General features: G+C 44.1%; 1 pseudogene; it reads right to left on the bottom strand.

Annotated features, from left to right (window-relative positions):
* Positions 1 to 1,132: 1,132 nt before the first annotated feature.
* On the bottom strand, positions 1,133 to 15,210 carry LOC146613205 (uncharacterized; annotated as a pseudogene).
* Between the last annotated feature and the right edge of the window lie 685 nt (positions 15,211 to 15,895).

Raw genomic sequence — 15,895 nt, 5'->3', positions numbered from 1 at the left:
TTAGACATAAAAAAGCAAAAACCTATTCTAGGGAACAAGGTGAAGGAAACTAAAAAAGGAGAGAAAAGTCACTTAAAGCCCAATTTTAAATACTTCATTAATAATGTGTACCCTGACCACCGCTTAAAATCCTTTTTATCCCTTTTTGTCATTCTTGATGTGTGCCACTGACTCCACCCCGGCTCACAGACACAAATGTACCCCAGTTTGATCCCAGCTTCACTAAAGCACAATTTTAAAAATAGAAAATTGCCTTAAATGAATGTATTTATTAGGTGAAATAAAGTTACCCCAAATAAAGTTAATTCACTCTAATGCAGCTGTCCTTAAAGATGTGTGTTGGTTCAGTTGTGTGTCAGTGTCAGCAGCTGTATATTGAGACAGTAAACAAAAGGAATGCAGAGAGAATGGTCCACTTTTATTGGTGCAACAATATAAATATTGACCAAAGAGTTCAAGCAGACATTATATTAGCATATTAATTAATCTTGTATTATATCTAACAGTAGGCCCAATTTTTTTATTTTATTTTTTATGCATTGACCTATGTGATGTATGACATATGATGTACATTCCTGTGACAGAAACAAAATCGGATACATTAATAAATATTTGGTGAGTGGAAAAAACATCAGCAGAGTTCGAACTACCAAAGTTTACAAACCGTCTTTGTGATGTTTTCACCATCAATCATTTCCCACAGGAACAATTACCATGAGGAGGGTAGAAAATATTATGATAAGAGTAGCAAGACAGCACCAGGGAGGGGAAATAATTACAATGAAAATTTTTTGCATCCCAAACCCCATTATCAAACCAAATGCAAAAGTTAGAAATTATTAAAACTGGAAAAACATGCAAGAAAATATACATTTCATTTGAATTTTGTTCGGTCAAAGTCAAAATGTAACAATTTAATCACAAAAAAGAATCATACTGAATTTATCGGTCAGTTACACTTACATTCATCTGCTGAAAGGAAAAGTAAAATAATGAATAGATCTACAATTAGCAAAGTTTACAAACCATATCTGTCATCACTAAGAGCTTTTCCACAGGAACAAACAGACTGGTGGGAGTAGCCGGAACTATGATCCAGAATGTGGGTTTTGGACAACAGCATGGGTGTTATTTACAGAAGTTCACAAAGCACCACTGTGATTGGTTGGGAACCAATAATCTTTCCACAAGAGCAGGTTGACTGGGAAGACTTGGAGCCTAAAGATGCTCCATAATACAATCCATGACCAGACTTAAACTTCCTACATGAGCATTTCGACTGATTCTGATATTGTTGTAGAAATCCTCCAAATTGAGATGTCGTTAAACTTGAACTGAAGAAGAACTCATTTGTCGCTTCCTTTTCTAAACCCTGGAGACAAACAAAAGGCTTGAGGTCTGGGGCCTGTTCTTCGTACCGCGCTAAGTGAGTTAGCTGGATGAGATTGTTGACGATTTCGCGTGATCCTGGATCGTTCGGTTCCCCGAAGCCCATCCGGGACTTGCTGTCATAGCAACAGAGCCGTAAGCGTAAACCTGCTGGGGAGCAGGTTTACTTTATGTAAACAGGATTAGATCGCGGCCACGCAGGTATGCCCGCGTCATTCATACGAAAGCAACAGCGATATTCCACCACTGTTTCACCATAAATAAATAACATCAATGTAACTAAAGACAATGCAGCACCTGATCCATTTATTGATTTCACACAGGTCATTTCCTAAAAAAGGGAAATGTACTATTAACATTCTATTACATGTATGTGATTATTACAGATTTAATTCATATTTCAGAGTAGCAATTGTAAATTACTTCGTGTAATCAAGATGAGAGACCACGGCTATAAAAGCGAAGGTGGATTTGGGAAGTCTGTCGCAGCCATGTCCTGTCCGTATACGCGAGCCACCCATTGCGGAAGGTGCAAGATTGATAAGGAGAGTCCTCAGAATTCAGCGTATATTGCGGGACAGACAGGATCCTTTAGCTCAGCGCGACAGTGTGCTCATAGAGAGATATCGATTTTCCCGTGAGGGTATTATTTACTTAACCAACTTGTTGACGAGGGGGTGCAGGACCACCACCTGTCTTTTTTTGCTCTGCCCTTTTCTTGGTTGCTGTTATAAACAAACAGATTATTCCAGGGTCTCTTTCCAAGAGACTAAAAGCAATATAAGTGATAAATATTACCATTCTGTAGAACATTCTTATATTTCACTTTTACCTGTTCCCATGTTCTAGTGGGTCCTGTCGTGGCTCTAATGTGAAAGAGGATAAAATATAACATATTATAATGTAATATAATATTGGATAATATAGTGTAATATAATAAATCTACCCTACCGCCTACTGGTGTTGGCCAGAGGGGCCGATGGCGTGATATGGCAGCCTGGCTTCTGTCAGTCTGCCCCAGGGCAGCTGTGGCTACAACTGTAGCTGCCTCCACCAGTGTGTGAATGTGAGAGTGACTGAATAGTGGCATTGTAAAGCGCTTTGGGTGCCTTGAAAAGCGCTATATCAATCCACTCCATTATTATTGTTATTATTAAATTACTTACGAGTTTAATTTGTCAGCAACTTCCTGCCAGCCCTCGCTCCTTGCTTTTGCAGCCTTTGCAGTGTTCCCTTGCGTTCTGATTAAACTCTGAAACTCCTGAAATCCCTCACTCAAGAGTTCTTGCTCTGCTGCCGAAAAATACCGAGCCGAGCGCGCTCCGTCGACATTTTCGCCGACCAATCAGAGGGTTGCCGATCAATGTTTCTACTATCGATGCGTAGCCCCTTTTACGACACCCAGTGATGTCACATTACTGCGTCCAGCTGTACTAATCGTCAACAGCAGGTGTGTTCGGGGAACCGGATTAGCGCGCTCACGGTTAGCGCGATGGTTTGGTCTTGGATGTTTCATTTGATCTTGGATGTAGTAAGCGACGTACGAAGCACAGGGCCCTGAGCTGGTAGAGCTGATTGTTACTGTGAGTAAGTTTATTCTCTGCTGCTGCCCGATCTTGCTGAAGAATGATAATGAGTCTGGAAAGCTCCACACAACTTCCACTATTTGTGGTCTGGTCATCTGTTGTTCCACATTTCCACCTGGAGTGTTGATGACTTGTTGGGAAACCTTATAATGCTGTTGGGGCGTTTCAATTTTCTTCATCCCAAACAACATTGAATGTTCACTTTGAATCATAACCAAACTAGACTCTGTTGTGAGAGAGAAGAGCTGGTTACCTTGGCAGCGTAGGCCATAGATATATCCACCCGTCATACTGGCTGCATAAGTGTCGTCACATAAACCGATGGTCCAGTCACAGTCTTTGGAAATACCGATGACCCATCTCTTAAAGTAAGAAACAAGAACTGTACCCTTAATAAGGAACAAGTTGGAAGGTTCTGGGCGTGAGGTTCTGGGGGCGCTCCGTCTCTGGGCTGGGACCCGGACCGGGCCTCGGGGGCTTGGGTCCTGGTTGGTGTGTTGCCGGGGTTGTGGGCGGGTGGGTGCATGGGGGCCCAGCCCTGGAGCAGGGTGCCGCCGGTGCGTCGAGCCACCTGGGGGGCTCTTCAACTGGTGGGGGAGATTGTCACATCTTGCAGGAGCTTTCCTCTCCTCAGGAGCTGCCTCTGCAGGAGGGGGAGATACAGGAGAGGTGGAGGAAGATCTCAGCCTGGGTGTTTATTGTCTTATGTAGTCTGGAAGATGAGTGGATGGTGGGGTGGGTGCAGTTTTCTCTGTGGTGGGGTTGGGTGGACTGTCCCGGGCTCTGTGGGGCCGGGCGGCGCTGCTGCACTGGGCCCGGTCTGGATGGGCCTGGGCCCCCTTTCCCTGGCGGGTCGCGGAGTATGGGGGTGCCTACTGGGGTCAGCGGGGGAGCTGGCCCCAGGGAGGGGTCACTTGCCCCTCCCTTCCTTCCCTCCCCATCTCCAGCTGCCTCCCTCTTCCCGCTCCACCACAACCACCCACACATGCAGGGCCTTGGAGTAGGGGTATGTCACTGTGATATTATTCTGTTATTATATGTTACCTTATAGATGTAATCAAAATAGTTGAATTATGATATTGTTGTAGATCATATTATACCCTTTAAAATAGAGTGTGTGATCTGTATGTAGTTTAGTTCTCATTATACTTTTGAGTTAACAGAACATATTCACATATTAGTTCATTAGATAAAGGTGCATCCTTGATCTGCTGGGAATGTGTTACACTGTTTTCTTGACATGCTTAATTGTTGAATCATGAAGAGAAGGTTGTAAGCAGGAGACTCTGTGTCTAAAGACAGGGGAGATAGATAGACCACATTCCACACCCCCACCTTACAGAAAGCAGAGAAACAACTGCCGAGGTCATAACTTAGGCGCTGTAACAGAGAAAAAATGTGATGTTTTGGCTTTTACGACTAGCTGGGGGCCACTAGAGACTATAAAAAGCTGAGCAACCCGTCACCATTTTGAGACATGTGCCTGACCCTCTGGTAGCATCTCTCCCGTCCGGACGTTGTAATGCTCTGACTGTTGAATTGTATGGAAATAAATGATTGTTGATTGAGCATTTATACACCGAGTATTGTCCCTCCTTCAGCCCAAAGATTCAAAGAACTGCGTGTTTTCAACAACTTGGTGCCGTGTGACCCGGATCTTTGGTGTGCTGAGGAGGTGTAGATTTGGCCTTTGGCGAGATCGTGGGGCAAAGTGAACAGAAGGCCGGCCTAAAACAGAAAGGTAAGCACAGCCTGTTGTATTATAAATACCAAATGTGCATATTGGGCTTTCCAAATTAATCTGTTCGCTGAGTCACATGTATTTTCACAGTAAATTTGTCGGTGTCTGGTTTTTGGCGCAAGATACTAACAACATAAGTTGAGGCTGAATTCCAGTGTGTTAAATAAACTGCTTCTACCGAGATACTAATAACATACTACGTTGGTCTAGTCGCAGTAATCTGCTTCTACCGAGATACTAATAACATACTACGTTGGACTAGATGCAGCCACTTTACCTTCCACATTTAATTTTGTCTAATACTGGCTTCTGTAGCAATAATACATTAGAATTTATTCTGAAGACGCGGCCATTAGTTCAGTACATTGAAGTCGAGGTTTGAAGTTTGTTTATGGTGTCGGTTACGTCCTGGCTCTTGCCGGCTATGAAATAGAAGTTGATTTAAGGAAAAGCAGATGCTGGCTTCACGGTGCGGTTGAACACTGGCAACGCGAGAGCGAAACACGTCCGTAGGTTTGGTTTATGATACGGCCGTGTTCCGGTGGTGCGGCCGTGAAGTGCAGTAGTGGTTGGTGCTAATTTTAGTACATTGAACAGAGGTTTGACGGTGGTTTGTGGCGTCAGTCGAGTTTTTTTTTAAGGGCTGCGGTCATAAAACAAAGTAAAATTTTACTTGCCAAGAAGTACATAGAGCAAAACCTGGTTTATGATGTCTGGTATAACTTCGGGGATGCAAGCATCACTTTTATGATGCGACTTTGCCCCGTTGTGGCGGTCATAAGCGCAGAGAAAGGGGTATTTTGGTCTATGGTGCAGTGTGCTTTAAGAAGATCTAATAGTTGAGCTCAGAGGTTTCTGTGTAAAATTCCCGCTGAGGAAAAGTGTTGTGTGTGAGTGTGAAAGCGCGCTCTGGGTGAGAGTGTGTGTGTGAAGCTGCGAGGCGCGCTCTGGGTGCTGTCTTGTGGGTAAAGCGCGCACTGAGTGAGAGTGTGAGTGAGGCGCGCTCTGAGTGTGTTTTTTGTGTGGAGTGTGAAGCGTGAACACAGTGACAGTGACGGTTGATGTGTTTGATTAGGAGGACATTAGAGCAAATACACATTTTAGGATCAAAGGTTGATGCCTAGTGTACCTGTGGAACATTTGCCTATGGAGTAGCGACCCTCCTGTCCGTGGACGCGTGGCCAGGACCGGCGTTGTCCGGGTGCTGAGGTGGTGACTTGGGGAGGTGAGGGCCCCCGCATAGCCACGGAAATAACACTGGAACGGCCGTGTAATCACGGGTTCACATTTATTTCCGGACTAGAACAAGACACATTTTGCGAACAAACGTTGAGTCTAGATTAGTAAAGAAATATAAAAAGGTTGAATTCCTCGTTTCAGTGGTTGAAATTGTTGTGTGCCTGTCCCCTGACGAGTGTGAAATTAGAATAAAGAGGGAATTCGGAGCCACATAGAGATAGACGGGCATAATTGGGTGTATTACTCTGTGGTGTAATAAAAATAAAAAGGAGAGATAGTAAGAGGTGTGCAGTGGAGAATTATGGAGGAGTACAGAGAGGAATGTGTTGGGAGACTGGCGTACAGTTTACGCTGTCAAGGTAGGCGTGTTGCCTGCTTATCGGTTTAAAAGTGATGAAAATGAAATTAAAATAAATCTCTTAGTGTGTTAATACAGGAAGCTGCGGACCTGGACCAACTGCCCCCACAAGCACAGCGGCCGAAGCAAAATTATAGGTAATGGGAACCACACCCAGCACGAATCAGCAGCTGTGAAACAGACAGCAGCGAGGAGAGAATTAGAGGAGAAATTAAGAGAAGTTTTAACACATAAAATTGGGGCCAACGGACTTGTGGAGGTTGGGAAGGCGTCCGGAGCATCACAACAAAAAGGTGAAACAAAAACACACACAAGCAGAGAAATCTGAGAGAAAGGCTCCTTTTAAGGTAACGCCTAGTTTGAGAAAAGATAAAATTAACCTGCTTTTATACAAATGCACATACACGCAATGAAGAAACAGCTTACACTCATGAACACGTGAAGATTTTCCAGCAAGGTTAAAGAAAAATTAACATACTTAAATGATGAAGTCTATACATTACTGACAAAGAAACCCTCTGGGTTGCAGGACAACAATTTAACTAAAAAAAAAAAAAAGGAACACTGGTCTAACCAACCAGGCAAGACACAACAAATTTAGTGGTTAAAAGATTCAAATTGTGACATGTTTTCTGTTGATTGATTAATAAAAGTGATTACTGAATGAAAGAAAGTTCCTTTTTTGGGCTTTTAAACATGATCTTAAGAATTTTAACATATACCGGTGTTGTCCTGTCAACTTGGTGGGTTAGGAGTTGATTATATCGGGAGACAAAAAACAAAAAAAGGGGGAGAGAAGGCTGACATAGGGCCTGGCCCCATTGTCTCCCCTCTGAATAACACAGCCAACACAACAACATTTTCCTGTTCGTTTGTTTTTGTTTTTGTTTTTTGTTTGTTTTTGTTTTGTTTTGTTTTTGTTTTTTCTATACATATTTAATTACAGGCTGCTTTGCCGGCCCTGAAAGCCGAGGCTGACTGGACTCCTGCTCTCCCCCATACGTGACACTGACCAAATGCTGCAACAGCTGGACCCACAACAACGACCTGAGAATGTCAACAGACCTGCAGGAATGTGATCTCATGCAGCCGAGACGGAGAGCACTAAACCTAAGGCCCGTTTCACTACACGGGGGAAAAATTCCCAGACTGCGTCAGCTGACAGAGCTGTGACGAGACGCCCGCCAAGCCCGAATGAAAAGTAAGGCCGAGCGAAAGAATGCTGACCTTGATAACTTTGCATTCACACTGTGCAGGACAGTGATGGACCAACACGGATGATCGGGTGGCGAAAAAGGGCGTGACCGAGACAGGAGGAGTAACTGAGGTCAGAAGGCACCTCAGAATGGACAAAAACACAGAAGAAGATGCAGGTTTCACCTGCGGTGAACATCGACACTGGAGAAAGGACTGCCCCAATTGGGGTCAGAACCAGGACGGACTGAATTTTGAGCAGCAGCAGCAGCAGCAATGGTCGCAAACAAACTGAAAAAGGAGGGGGGCAGGACCCCAGGGCACGCTTCAGGCCGTGGTTTACCCAGAACACCAGAACAGGAAAGTGATGAACACAAACACCCACACAAACACACACACACACACACACACACACACACACACACACACACACGGGAATGTTGATTCACTGAGAAGTGATGCACACATACACATGCACACGCTTGTGCAATGAAGAGTGATCCACACGCACACACACATACACGCTGATGCAATGAAGAATGCTTTGCTTATGCTGATATGCAAAATGCTGCACACAAACATCCCAATGCATAATTTTTATGAGGAGCCATTGATTTCCATTGATTACCATTGATTACTTAGAATGTGTTATATGTCACCTAGAAGGCATTTATGTAGAGTTAATAAGGTCTAAAAAAGTTTGGTTATGAAAACAATGTCTGTGCGTGATGTCTGTTTATGGCTCAAGGCCTTGACTGAATTCTTTGCTGTGCTTCACACAGCCCTGATGAGGAACAGTGGCACAGAGTGAAAATGATGAATTAATAGTGTAAGGTTAGGTTGGAGTACGGCATTTTCTGTGATTGAGTTTTAATTCAAGGAGGAACAAAAGGTGTTACGGCACCTGAGGTTCTCATTCCCACACAATATTGTCCCGGCAGGAAGCAAAATGTTCCTGTGAATTTCTGGTTGATTGTTTGGTTTTGTTTAGCGCTAGCTTGATTTTATCAGTGAGCTTTGGCTTGTGTTCTTTCTCGTAAGCGAGAGAGGGATAGTTTTATGCTTGGACATGTCTGCAACGGGCCCTAGTTTATGTTATTGTTATTAGTGTTTTATTGGTTACGTCTGTTTTCGTTTTTGTTACAGTGCACTGGAGAAAAAAACATCTGAGAGGTGTGATCCACCGGTGGTGATATGGTGATATGGTGATATGTTGATATTTTGTGAGTTCATGATTTAACAATCAGCTCTTTAAACCAGGCCTGAAAGATTGAAATTTAAAGCGCTATGAAATATTCTTACAAAAACAGTTGCAAAGTGTGCTTCTCCATGATTTTAATTGGCTTGGGAGAAATTCACTTATAGGGAACACTGAGAAGTTCTGAGTCTAAAAGGATTGCACCGAGTCAATCCGGCCCAAAAAAACAACAAGGAATTGTTTTCCTTTAAAATGATGACGTCATCTTGCTGGTGATGGAGGCTCGAATAGGTTGCGCGGGAGACTCCATTATCAGCAACATCTGGTATGAATGTGTAGGGAGGTATGCATGTGAATGGACTGTGATGGACTGACAACTAAAAGTTTTGACTGACTTGATACTGAGACAATGACTGCACCCACTGTAGGATTAGTAAATGCCAATAAACAAGTCACCCAGCCGACAAGAGAAGGGTGGATGCTTCGCTTTGTTTTGTTTTGTTTTTTCAGGAGCAGGAGGATAAGAGAGACTGGAGGAGGAGACTCTAGCTTCACATAAGTATGAACTGCAGACTTAACACTGTGGTTGCTGATTTTGAGTTACTGATGTTTGCATCAAGAAAACTGTGCTATATTAACTGTGTTTTGATTAAGGTATCATGTTATATTATTGGGAATGCCAAATGCTACAGTGGAGAAGACTTTTGATATCACTCATGACTGGAATATGTTACTATTAACCACAGCAGGCCACTGTAAAAAAGTCAATTAAATTTTATAGAGGAAAATCGCCAAAATTGAACAATACCTATGAATGACTGGCCACATTCAGAATAGAGATATGCAATAATAAACATTGGTCCACGTGATTTAGGTTCTCACTTGAAATAGTAAGTTATTAAATGTAGAATATAATCGACAGGGACATTTGATAGGATGTGGTACTGAAAAAGAACAAGAGCAAAGTAAATAAAGAAAATATTGTGTTTAGTTTGGATAAATTCAAATTAAAATGTACCATTACACTCAGAGGATCAATATGGAATAAAACATATGCAAAATTTGTAGGAAGTACATGACTGATAACTGTTCTGTCCTGAGCGTTTGTTTCCAGAGCACCCACTTGACCACACCAACAGTTTCTCGCCACCGAGGAAGGGTACTTGCAAAAAGAATAAAATAAAAATCTGAGTTTAACAAAACATTTTAAATGTAAATATCAAGCTTACCTTTCTTTTTCCATGAAATGTGCTAGTGGGCACGCCAGCCATTTTGAAAAGGTGGGCAAAACAATTGGCAAGGCCACACCCCCACACATGTGATATAATTTTAAAGGTACTGTTGCCCTCTCTAAGAAACATCAGGAATTAGAGGAGTGGCAAGTAGAGTATGCGAGCTACAAGCAAAAACTAAAATGTGTACTACAGTGTGCAAAAATGAAATACTGGGTCATCAGGGGGTCATGAGGGACATTTATAAAACTAAAAGTCCCACTAACCTTAAAGTGCACTTGAAAAGCCCACACAAGAAGGTTAACCTAGCTTACCTAGAAGACCTCATCAGGGGGAGCATACTCCCCCTCCTTGAAGAGCTCACCCACTCAACCCGCATCCCCAGAAAACAGCTAACCCCAGATAAGGCAGCGTGATGGATCCCGAGACAACAGGACTGGGACATCTAAATAAAGGTGTGAAACAATCGCCTTCAAAAGGTTATCAATTCACTTGAACCAAAATTAGGACCACACGGTGCGGCAAGAGTTAATAGTTATTAGTCTCAACACCCAAGGATAACCAGAAGAGCATGACTGATATGATGGAACTGGGATTTTGTTACACTTAATTTTTGCAAAACACAAATAAAACTAAATTGAAACTAAGGATTTTCAGAAAATAAAAACTACACTAAACTAGCAAACAATTGGTAAAAACTAATTAAAACTGATATAAAATTGAAAATCTGAAGTCGAAGCTAAATAAAAATAAAAACTGATGAAAATTGCAAAACTATTACAACCCTGGTGCAGAGATTGGCAAATCTGACCAGGAAACGTTATAAAATGGATTGTCAGGATAGTCAGCGTTAAAGCCACTTTTGACAGTCCATACTAGGATGGCATTGGACATCTTCGGGGCAGAAAAGGGTTGGTGTGACCAAGGTGTGGTTTGGCTTGTTGTATGTACATTTCAAAATGTTACAGCTCTGGATGGACCAGTTACCAGGGCATGGAAGGATGACAGACTTTATTACATGAGGAGAAGGGACATTTTTGGGATCGAAGATCCTCAGGGATGACAAGGCTGGAGCAACGGTACTCGAGAGAAGAATTTCTGATACTTTCTGAGATATGAGGTCACCAACCTTCTCTTTTAATTGTCTAGCTCCAATGAATTGACACATGGGAGTGTGTCAAAAAGGGGGAGTTGAGTTTGAACATCAAACAATGGTGATATGAAAATTTCTATGAGTTTATTTTTGTGTTTAATAAATTAGCTATGGTAAAACTTAAGCTTATAATGTGTTAGACTTAGAAAGGGTTCACTAATTTTTGATTTCTTTTAACACACATAGATTATGATTAGAATTAGAATAAGTCCTGAACATAATATTTTAAACCAAATTTGAATCATTAGAAGAACAATGGATAACAATATTAGATTATCAAGGCTAGGGAGAGAGGTGTTTTGGTTTTCTGTCTCTTGCAGAGAAAGGAACAGACACCAGACGGGGACCCGGAGATGTGAGGACCCTTCACAGCAGGGACAGATGTAGGGACTGCCGAGACAGCAACTGGGGTCAAGTGTCATGACGTTTGGGCTCCTGGAGAAGATGGATCCCACAAACACAGCAATAACCATGAAGGGGTTGGCGAAAACCAGGAACACCAGACCAACGAGGTTCGAGAGGCTATTGGCAAAAAGGGGGACACGCCGGTGAACCCAAAACACACAGATCCTTGTTTGAAATCGGGGCAGAATAATCCCCAGAACTGTGCAATGACTAAAGGGTGGTCTAACCCCGGAGGTCGAAGAAAGAAGCTGAGAATCACCCAACTGGAAGACACTGGTAGCTGCAGCAATAAAAATAAAGGTCAAAAGCTCCTTAAACAGAGGTTCTAGTCTAAGTACATTTGAAAGCTATTAGGTGGCATCAAAGGGGGTGGAAAACTGGAGCACCAAAATAAAGCTGTGGGAAAATGGGGAGTGATGGGAGTGTCATCTGTAACTGCTGTTATGGTTGTAAAGCTAACTTTGCTTGCATCTGAACTGCGTGAACACAGAGGTCATCCCCCATATGGTCCACCCATTAAAGGGGGACAGAGGGCCTCAGGATCAAGAAAACCTGGACCTTGCAACGCTGAAGCGCATGTTATTAGTGATCTCTTTAATGAGAGATCAAAAGAGGGTATTGTGATATTATTCTGTTATTATATGTTACCTTATAGATGTAATCAAAATAGTTGAATTATGATATTGTTGTAGATCATATTATACCCTTTAAAATAGAGTGTGTGATCTGTATGTAGTTTAGTTCTCATTATACTTTTGAGTTAACAGAACATATTCACATATTAGTTCATTAGATAAAGGTGCATCCTTGATCTGCTGGGAATGTGTTACACTGTTTTCTTGACATGCTTAATTGTTGAATCATGAAGAGAAGGTTGTAAGCAGGAGACTCTGTGTCTAAAGACAGGGGAGATAGATAGACCACATTCCACACCCCCACCTTACAGAAAGCAGAGAAACAACTGCCGAGGTCATAACTTAGGCGCTGTAACAGAGAAAAAATGTGATGTTTTGGCTTTTACGACTAGCTGGGGGCCACTAGAGACTATAAAAAGCTGAGCAACCCGTCACCATTTTGAGACATGTGCCTGACCCTCTGGTAGCATCTCTCCCGTCCGGACGTTGTAATGCTCTGACTGTTGAATTGTATGGAAATAAATGATTGTTGATTGAGCATTTATACACCGAGTATTGTCCCTCCTTCAGCCCAAAGATTCAAAGAACTGCGTGTTTTCAACATCACCAGGGTGCAGAGGAGGCTACCCCCCCCCCCCCCCCCCCCCCCCCCCTCTGTCCCCTTCTGGCTGCCTCTGCCTCAATTTTATCCCACAACTTAGACATTCACATTACTCACACTCTCATTACACATACATATAGGATCTTGGGGGTGGGCACGATACACGGAGTCCAAAGTACCATCAGGGTGTACACCCCACCCCTGGCATCGTTGCCCACCTCTCAATTTTAAATACACGTAGACATTGAGGGCTAGCAGGAGGGACCATGCGCTTACCTGCTGCTCTCTGGCAGGTAGCTCCAAGCCCTCCTGGGTTTTAAATGCACCTTAGAACACACATGCATCAACATTACAATGAGCGGGTGGAGGGAGGTTCAGAGTCTTCTCTCACCCCCGTTCTCTGCGACCTGCTGGAGCAGGGGGGCTAGGACTAGGAGGAGGAGTTGGCCGTCCGACTGCGGTCTGGAGTGTGGAGCCTTCCTGCTGCTGCGGAGTCGGGGCGGTCTGCCTCCCCCCACCGCAGGGAAAAGGGAAACACCACCTGGGTCTGGGTGCAGTTCCCCCCTCCAGGGGCGGGGGCACCTAGACCCGGTTTGTAGAGTACGCTTGGGGAGTGTGATCGTGTGTACAGCGTCTCTTTATGTCTGTCTCCACGTTGGTTGAGTGTGGAGTAAGTGCATATGAGAGCATGAGGGTGGGAATGGATGTTTGTATCTGTGTGTGCCTGTATGTCTGTGTCTATATGTCAGGTTGGGTGTCAGGCGCCACCTCTCTGGGGACATCTCAGGCCCTCCAAGGTTTGGAGGCCTATCTCCCCCTACCACCACTTCCCCTGCCAGTGGCGGACCCCCTCAGACATCGGTGCGTTGGTGGTTCTTTGTGTCCGGGGATGGGCGTCCAGGTACACACCGGCTCACTCCTTGGCGGCCGCTTATCGGGGCCTGGAGCCTGGGGCTCGCTCGGGCCACTTCGGAGGTGGGGTGCCCCCGGCCTCTCGGCCTGGGGCTCGGTCACTCAGGCACAGCTGGCTGCCGGCGGAGCTCACGGGCGCGTCACTGCAACTCCCCCTGGCTTCTGCTCCGCGGCTGCTGAGTGAGCCCTCATCTGGGACTCTCCTCAGCTCTTTCCGGGACAGTGGCGCGGCTGCCCCTCTGTTGGTCTTCCTTGGTCTCTTGTGTTCTGCGGGCCTCTGGATGTCTGGAGTTTTGATCTCCTCCACACCTGCTTCACGCCCTGGAGGACGGGGCTGTGGCCCCCCCACACCCTCTAGCAGATTATTACATGAAGGAACCTTTTAAAAAAAACAAAAAACAAGCGCGTCCATGCTCACAGGTGTACACACGGGTGATCACACCCACAAACTACACCCTTTTTGGCTCCTACCTCAAAGCACACTGTGTTCTGTTGATCTTATGTGCTGCACAATAATATTTAACATTTAGTATTTACTGTCATATTCCCATATATCATTGTGATGTTGTTTATTCTATTACTCTTGTTCTCTTCTGCTTGCTTTCTTTTTTCTTTCTCAGCAGGTGATCCAGGTGATTGATATATGCATTTTTTTTCTCTGCCCGTTCTGTTGGTTTTTGTCTTTTGCCCTTCTCCCCCGTCCCTCTTCTCAGCTGTTTCTCTTTCCCTCTTTCTTTCTCCCCTTCTTTCCCCCAGTCAAGTCTGTCCCGTATTCAGTAAGTGAAAATAAAATAAACAATAAAAGGTGAATCAAATGGACCATTACGGCAAGGCTGGGATGGTCAGTTTGGTAAAGTAAATCCGTTGGGCATCTTTCTTTGCCTTTAGACAACAATTCTGATGGCAAAAGAGCCAAACGGGACAGGCCAAAAAAAAAAAAAAAAAAAAAAAGGAACAAGTTGGAAGAACAAAATTCCATCCACTGACTGTGGAAAACCTTCCTGTTGTCTTTGGACAGTGACATGCCAGGACCCAGAGACTGTGGCTCAAAGATCGTGTCTGAACCAGTGGGAACAAGCTCCTGGTGGTGTTCAGGATCAACCAGAGTCAGCAATGATCCCCAGAACTGAGACGCTTGCTTCACCATCTTCTCCCCATTCTGTCTCATCTCCTCAACCAGTTTGTCCCGATGGCTGCCCGGCTCCAGCCCTTTTCTCAGATCCACAGCTTTGGCCTTCTCCACATCCTGATGCACCTGAGAATACATCTGCAGGAATCTGAAGGTGTCCTTCTCTCTGGAACTGATAATTTATTAATGTAGTGCCAATAAAAATGTGTCCCCATATTTGGGTGTTAAACACACAGAGTCTGCAGCTATGATACTCTAGTTTAAAAAAAAATAAGTCAGTGATACTTCAGCACAAAATATGAAGAGCAAGAGGATTTTTATGATTTATATCTGATCATGTGTTTGACAGGTCTTCTTTGCTGGTTTCCTGTTTTTGGATTCGTCTGGATGTTTTCATACATGTTTTGTTTTTTTTGTTTTTTTAGCAGTATACGGCATATACGGCATTTTAATTTATCGTCCACCTGGGTCTGCTGCAGCTTTTTTGTCAGACCTACAAGACTTTTTAACTTCCACTATTAAAATGGGCAAGGTTATCATCGTTGGAGATTTCAACATTCATGTGGATGACTCAACAAATAATAATGGATTTGATTTTATATAGCGCTTTTCAAGGCACCCAAAGCGCTTTATAATACCACTATTCATTCACTCACTCTCACATTCATACACTGGTGGAGGCAGCTACAATTGTAGCCACAGCTGCCCTGGGGCAGACTGACAGAAGCGAGGCTGCCATATCGCGCCATCGGCCCCTCTGGCCAACACCAGTAGGCGGTAGGGTAAAGTGTCTTGCCCAAGGACACAACGACCAGGACAGACAGCCCAGGGATTGAACCGGCGACCTTCCGGTTACAGATGCGATTCGGGGAGGTCTGCCTCTCCCCACCGCAGGGAAAAGGGTAACACCACCTGGGTCTGGGTGCAGTTCCCCCCTCCAGGGGCAAGGGTACCTAGACCCGGTTCGTAGAGTACGCTTGGGGAGTGTGATCGTGTGTACAGCGTCTCTTTATGTCTGTCTCCACGTTGGTTGAGTGTGGAGTAAGTGCATATGAGAGCATGAGCGTGGGAATGGATGTTTGTGTCTATGTGTGCCTGTATATGTGTCTATATGTCAGGTTGG

This window comes from Diplotaxodon limnothrissa, linkage group LG18 (genome assembly GCF_057381915.1).
Source record: "Diplotaxodon limnothrissa isolate DT_005_m linkage group LG18, D_limnothrissa_male_GT1.1, whole genome shotgun sequence".
In the NCBI taxonomy this organism is placed as follows: Eukaryota; Metazoa; Chordata; class Actinopteri; order Cichliformes; family Cichlidae; genus Diplotaxodon; species Diplotaxodon limnothrissa.
The sequence above is the reverse complement of the archived record's forward strand: the minus strand, read 5'-3'. Positions and strand labels throughout refer to the sequence as shown.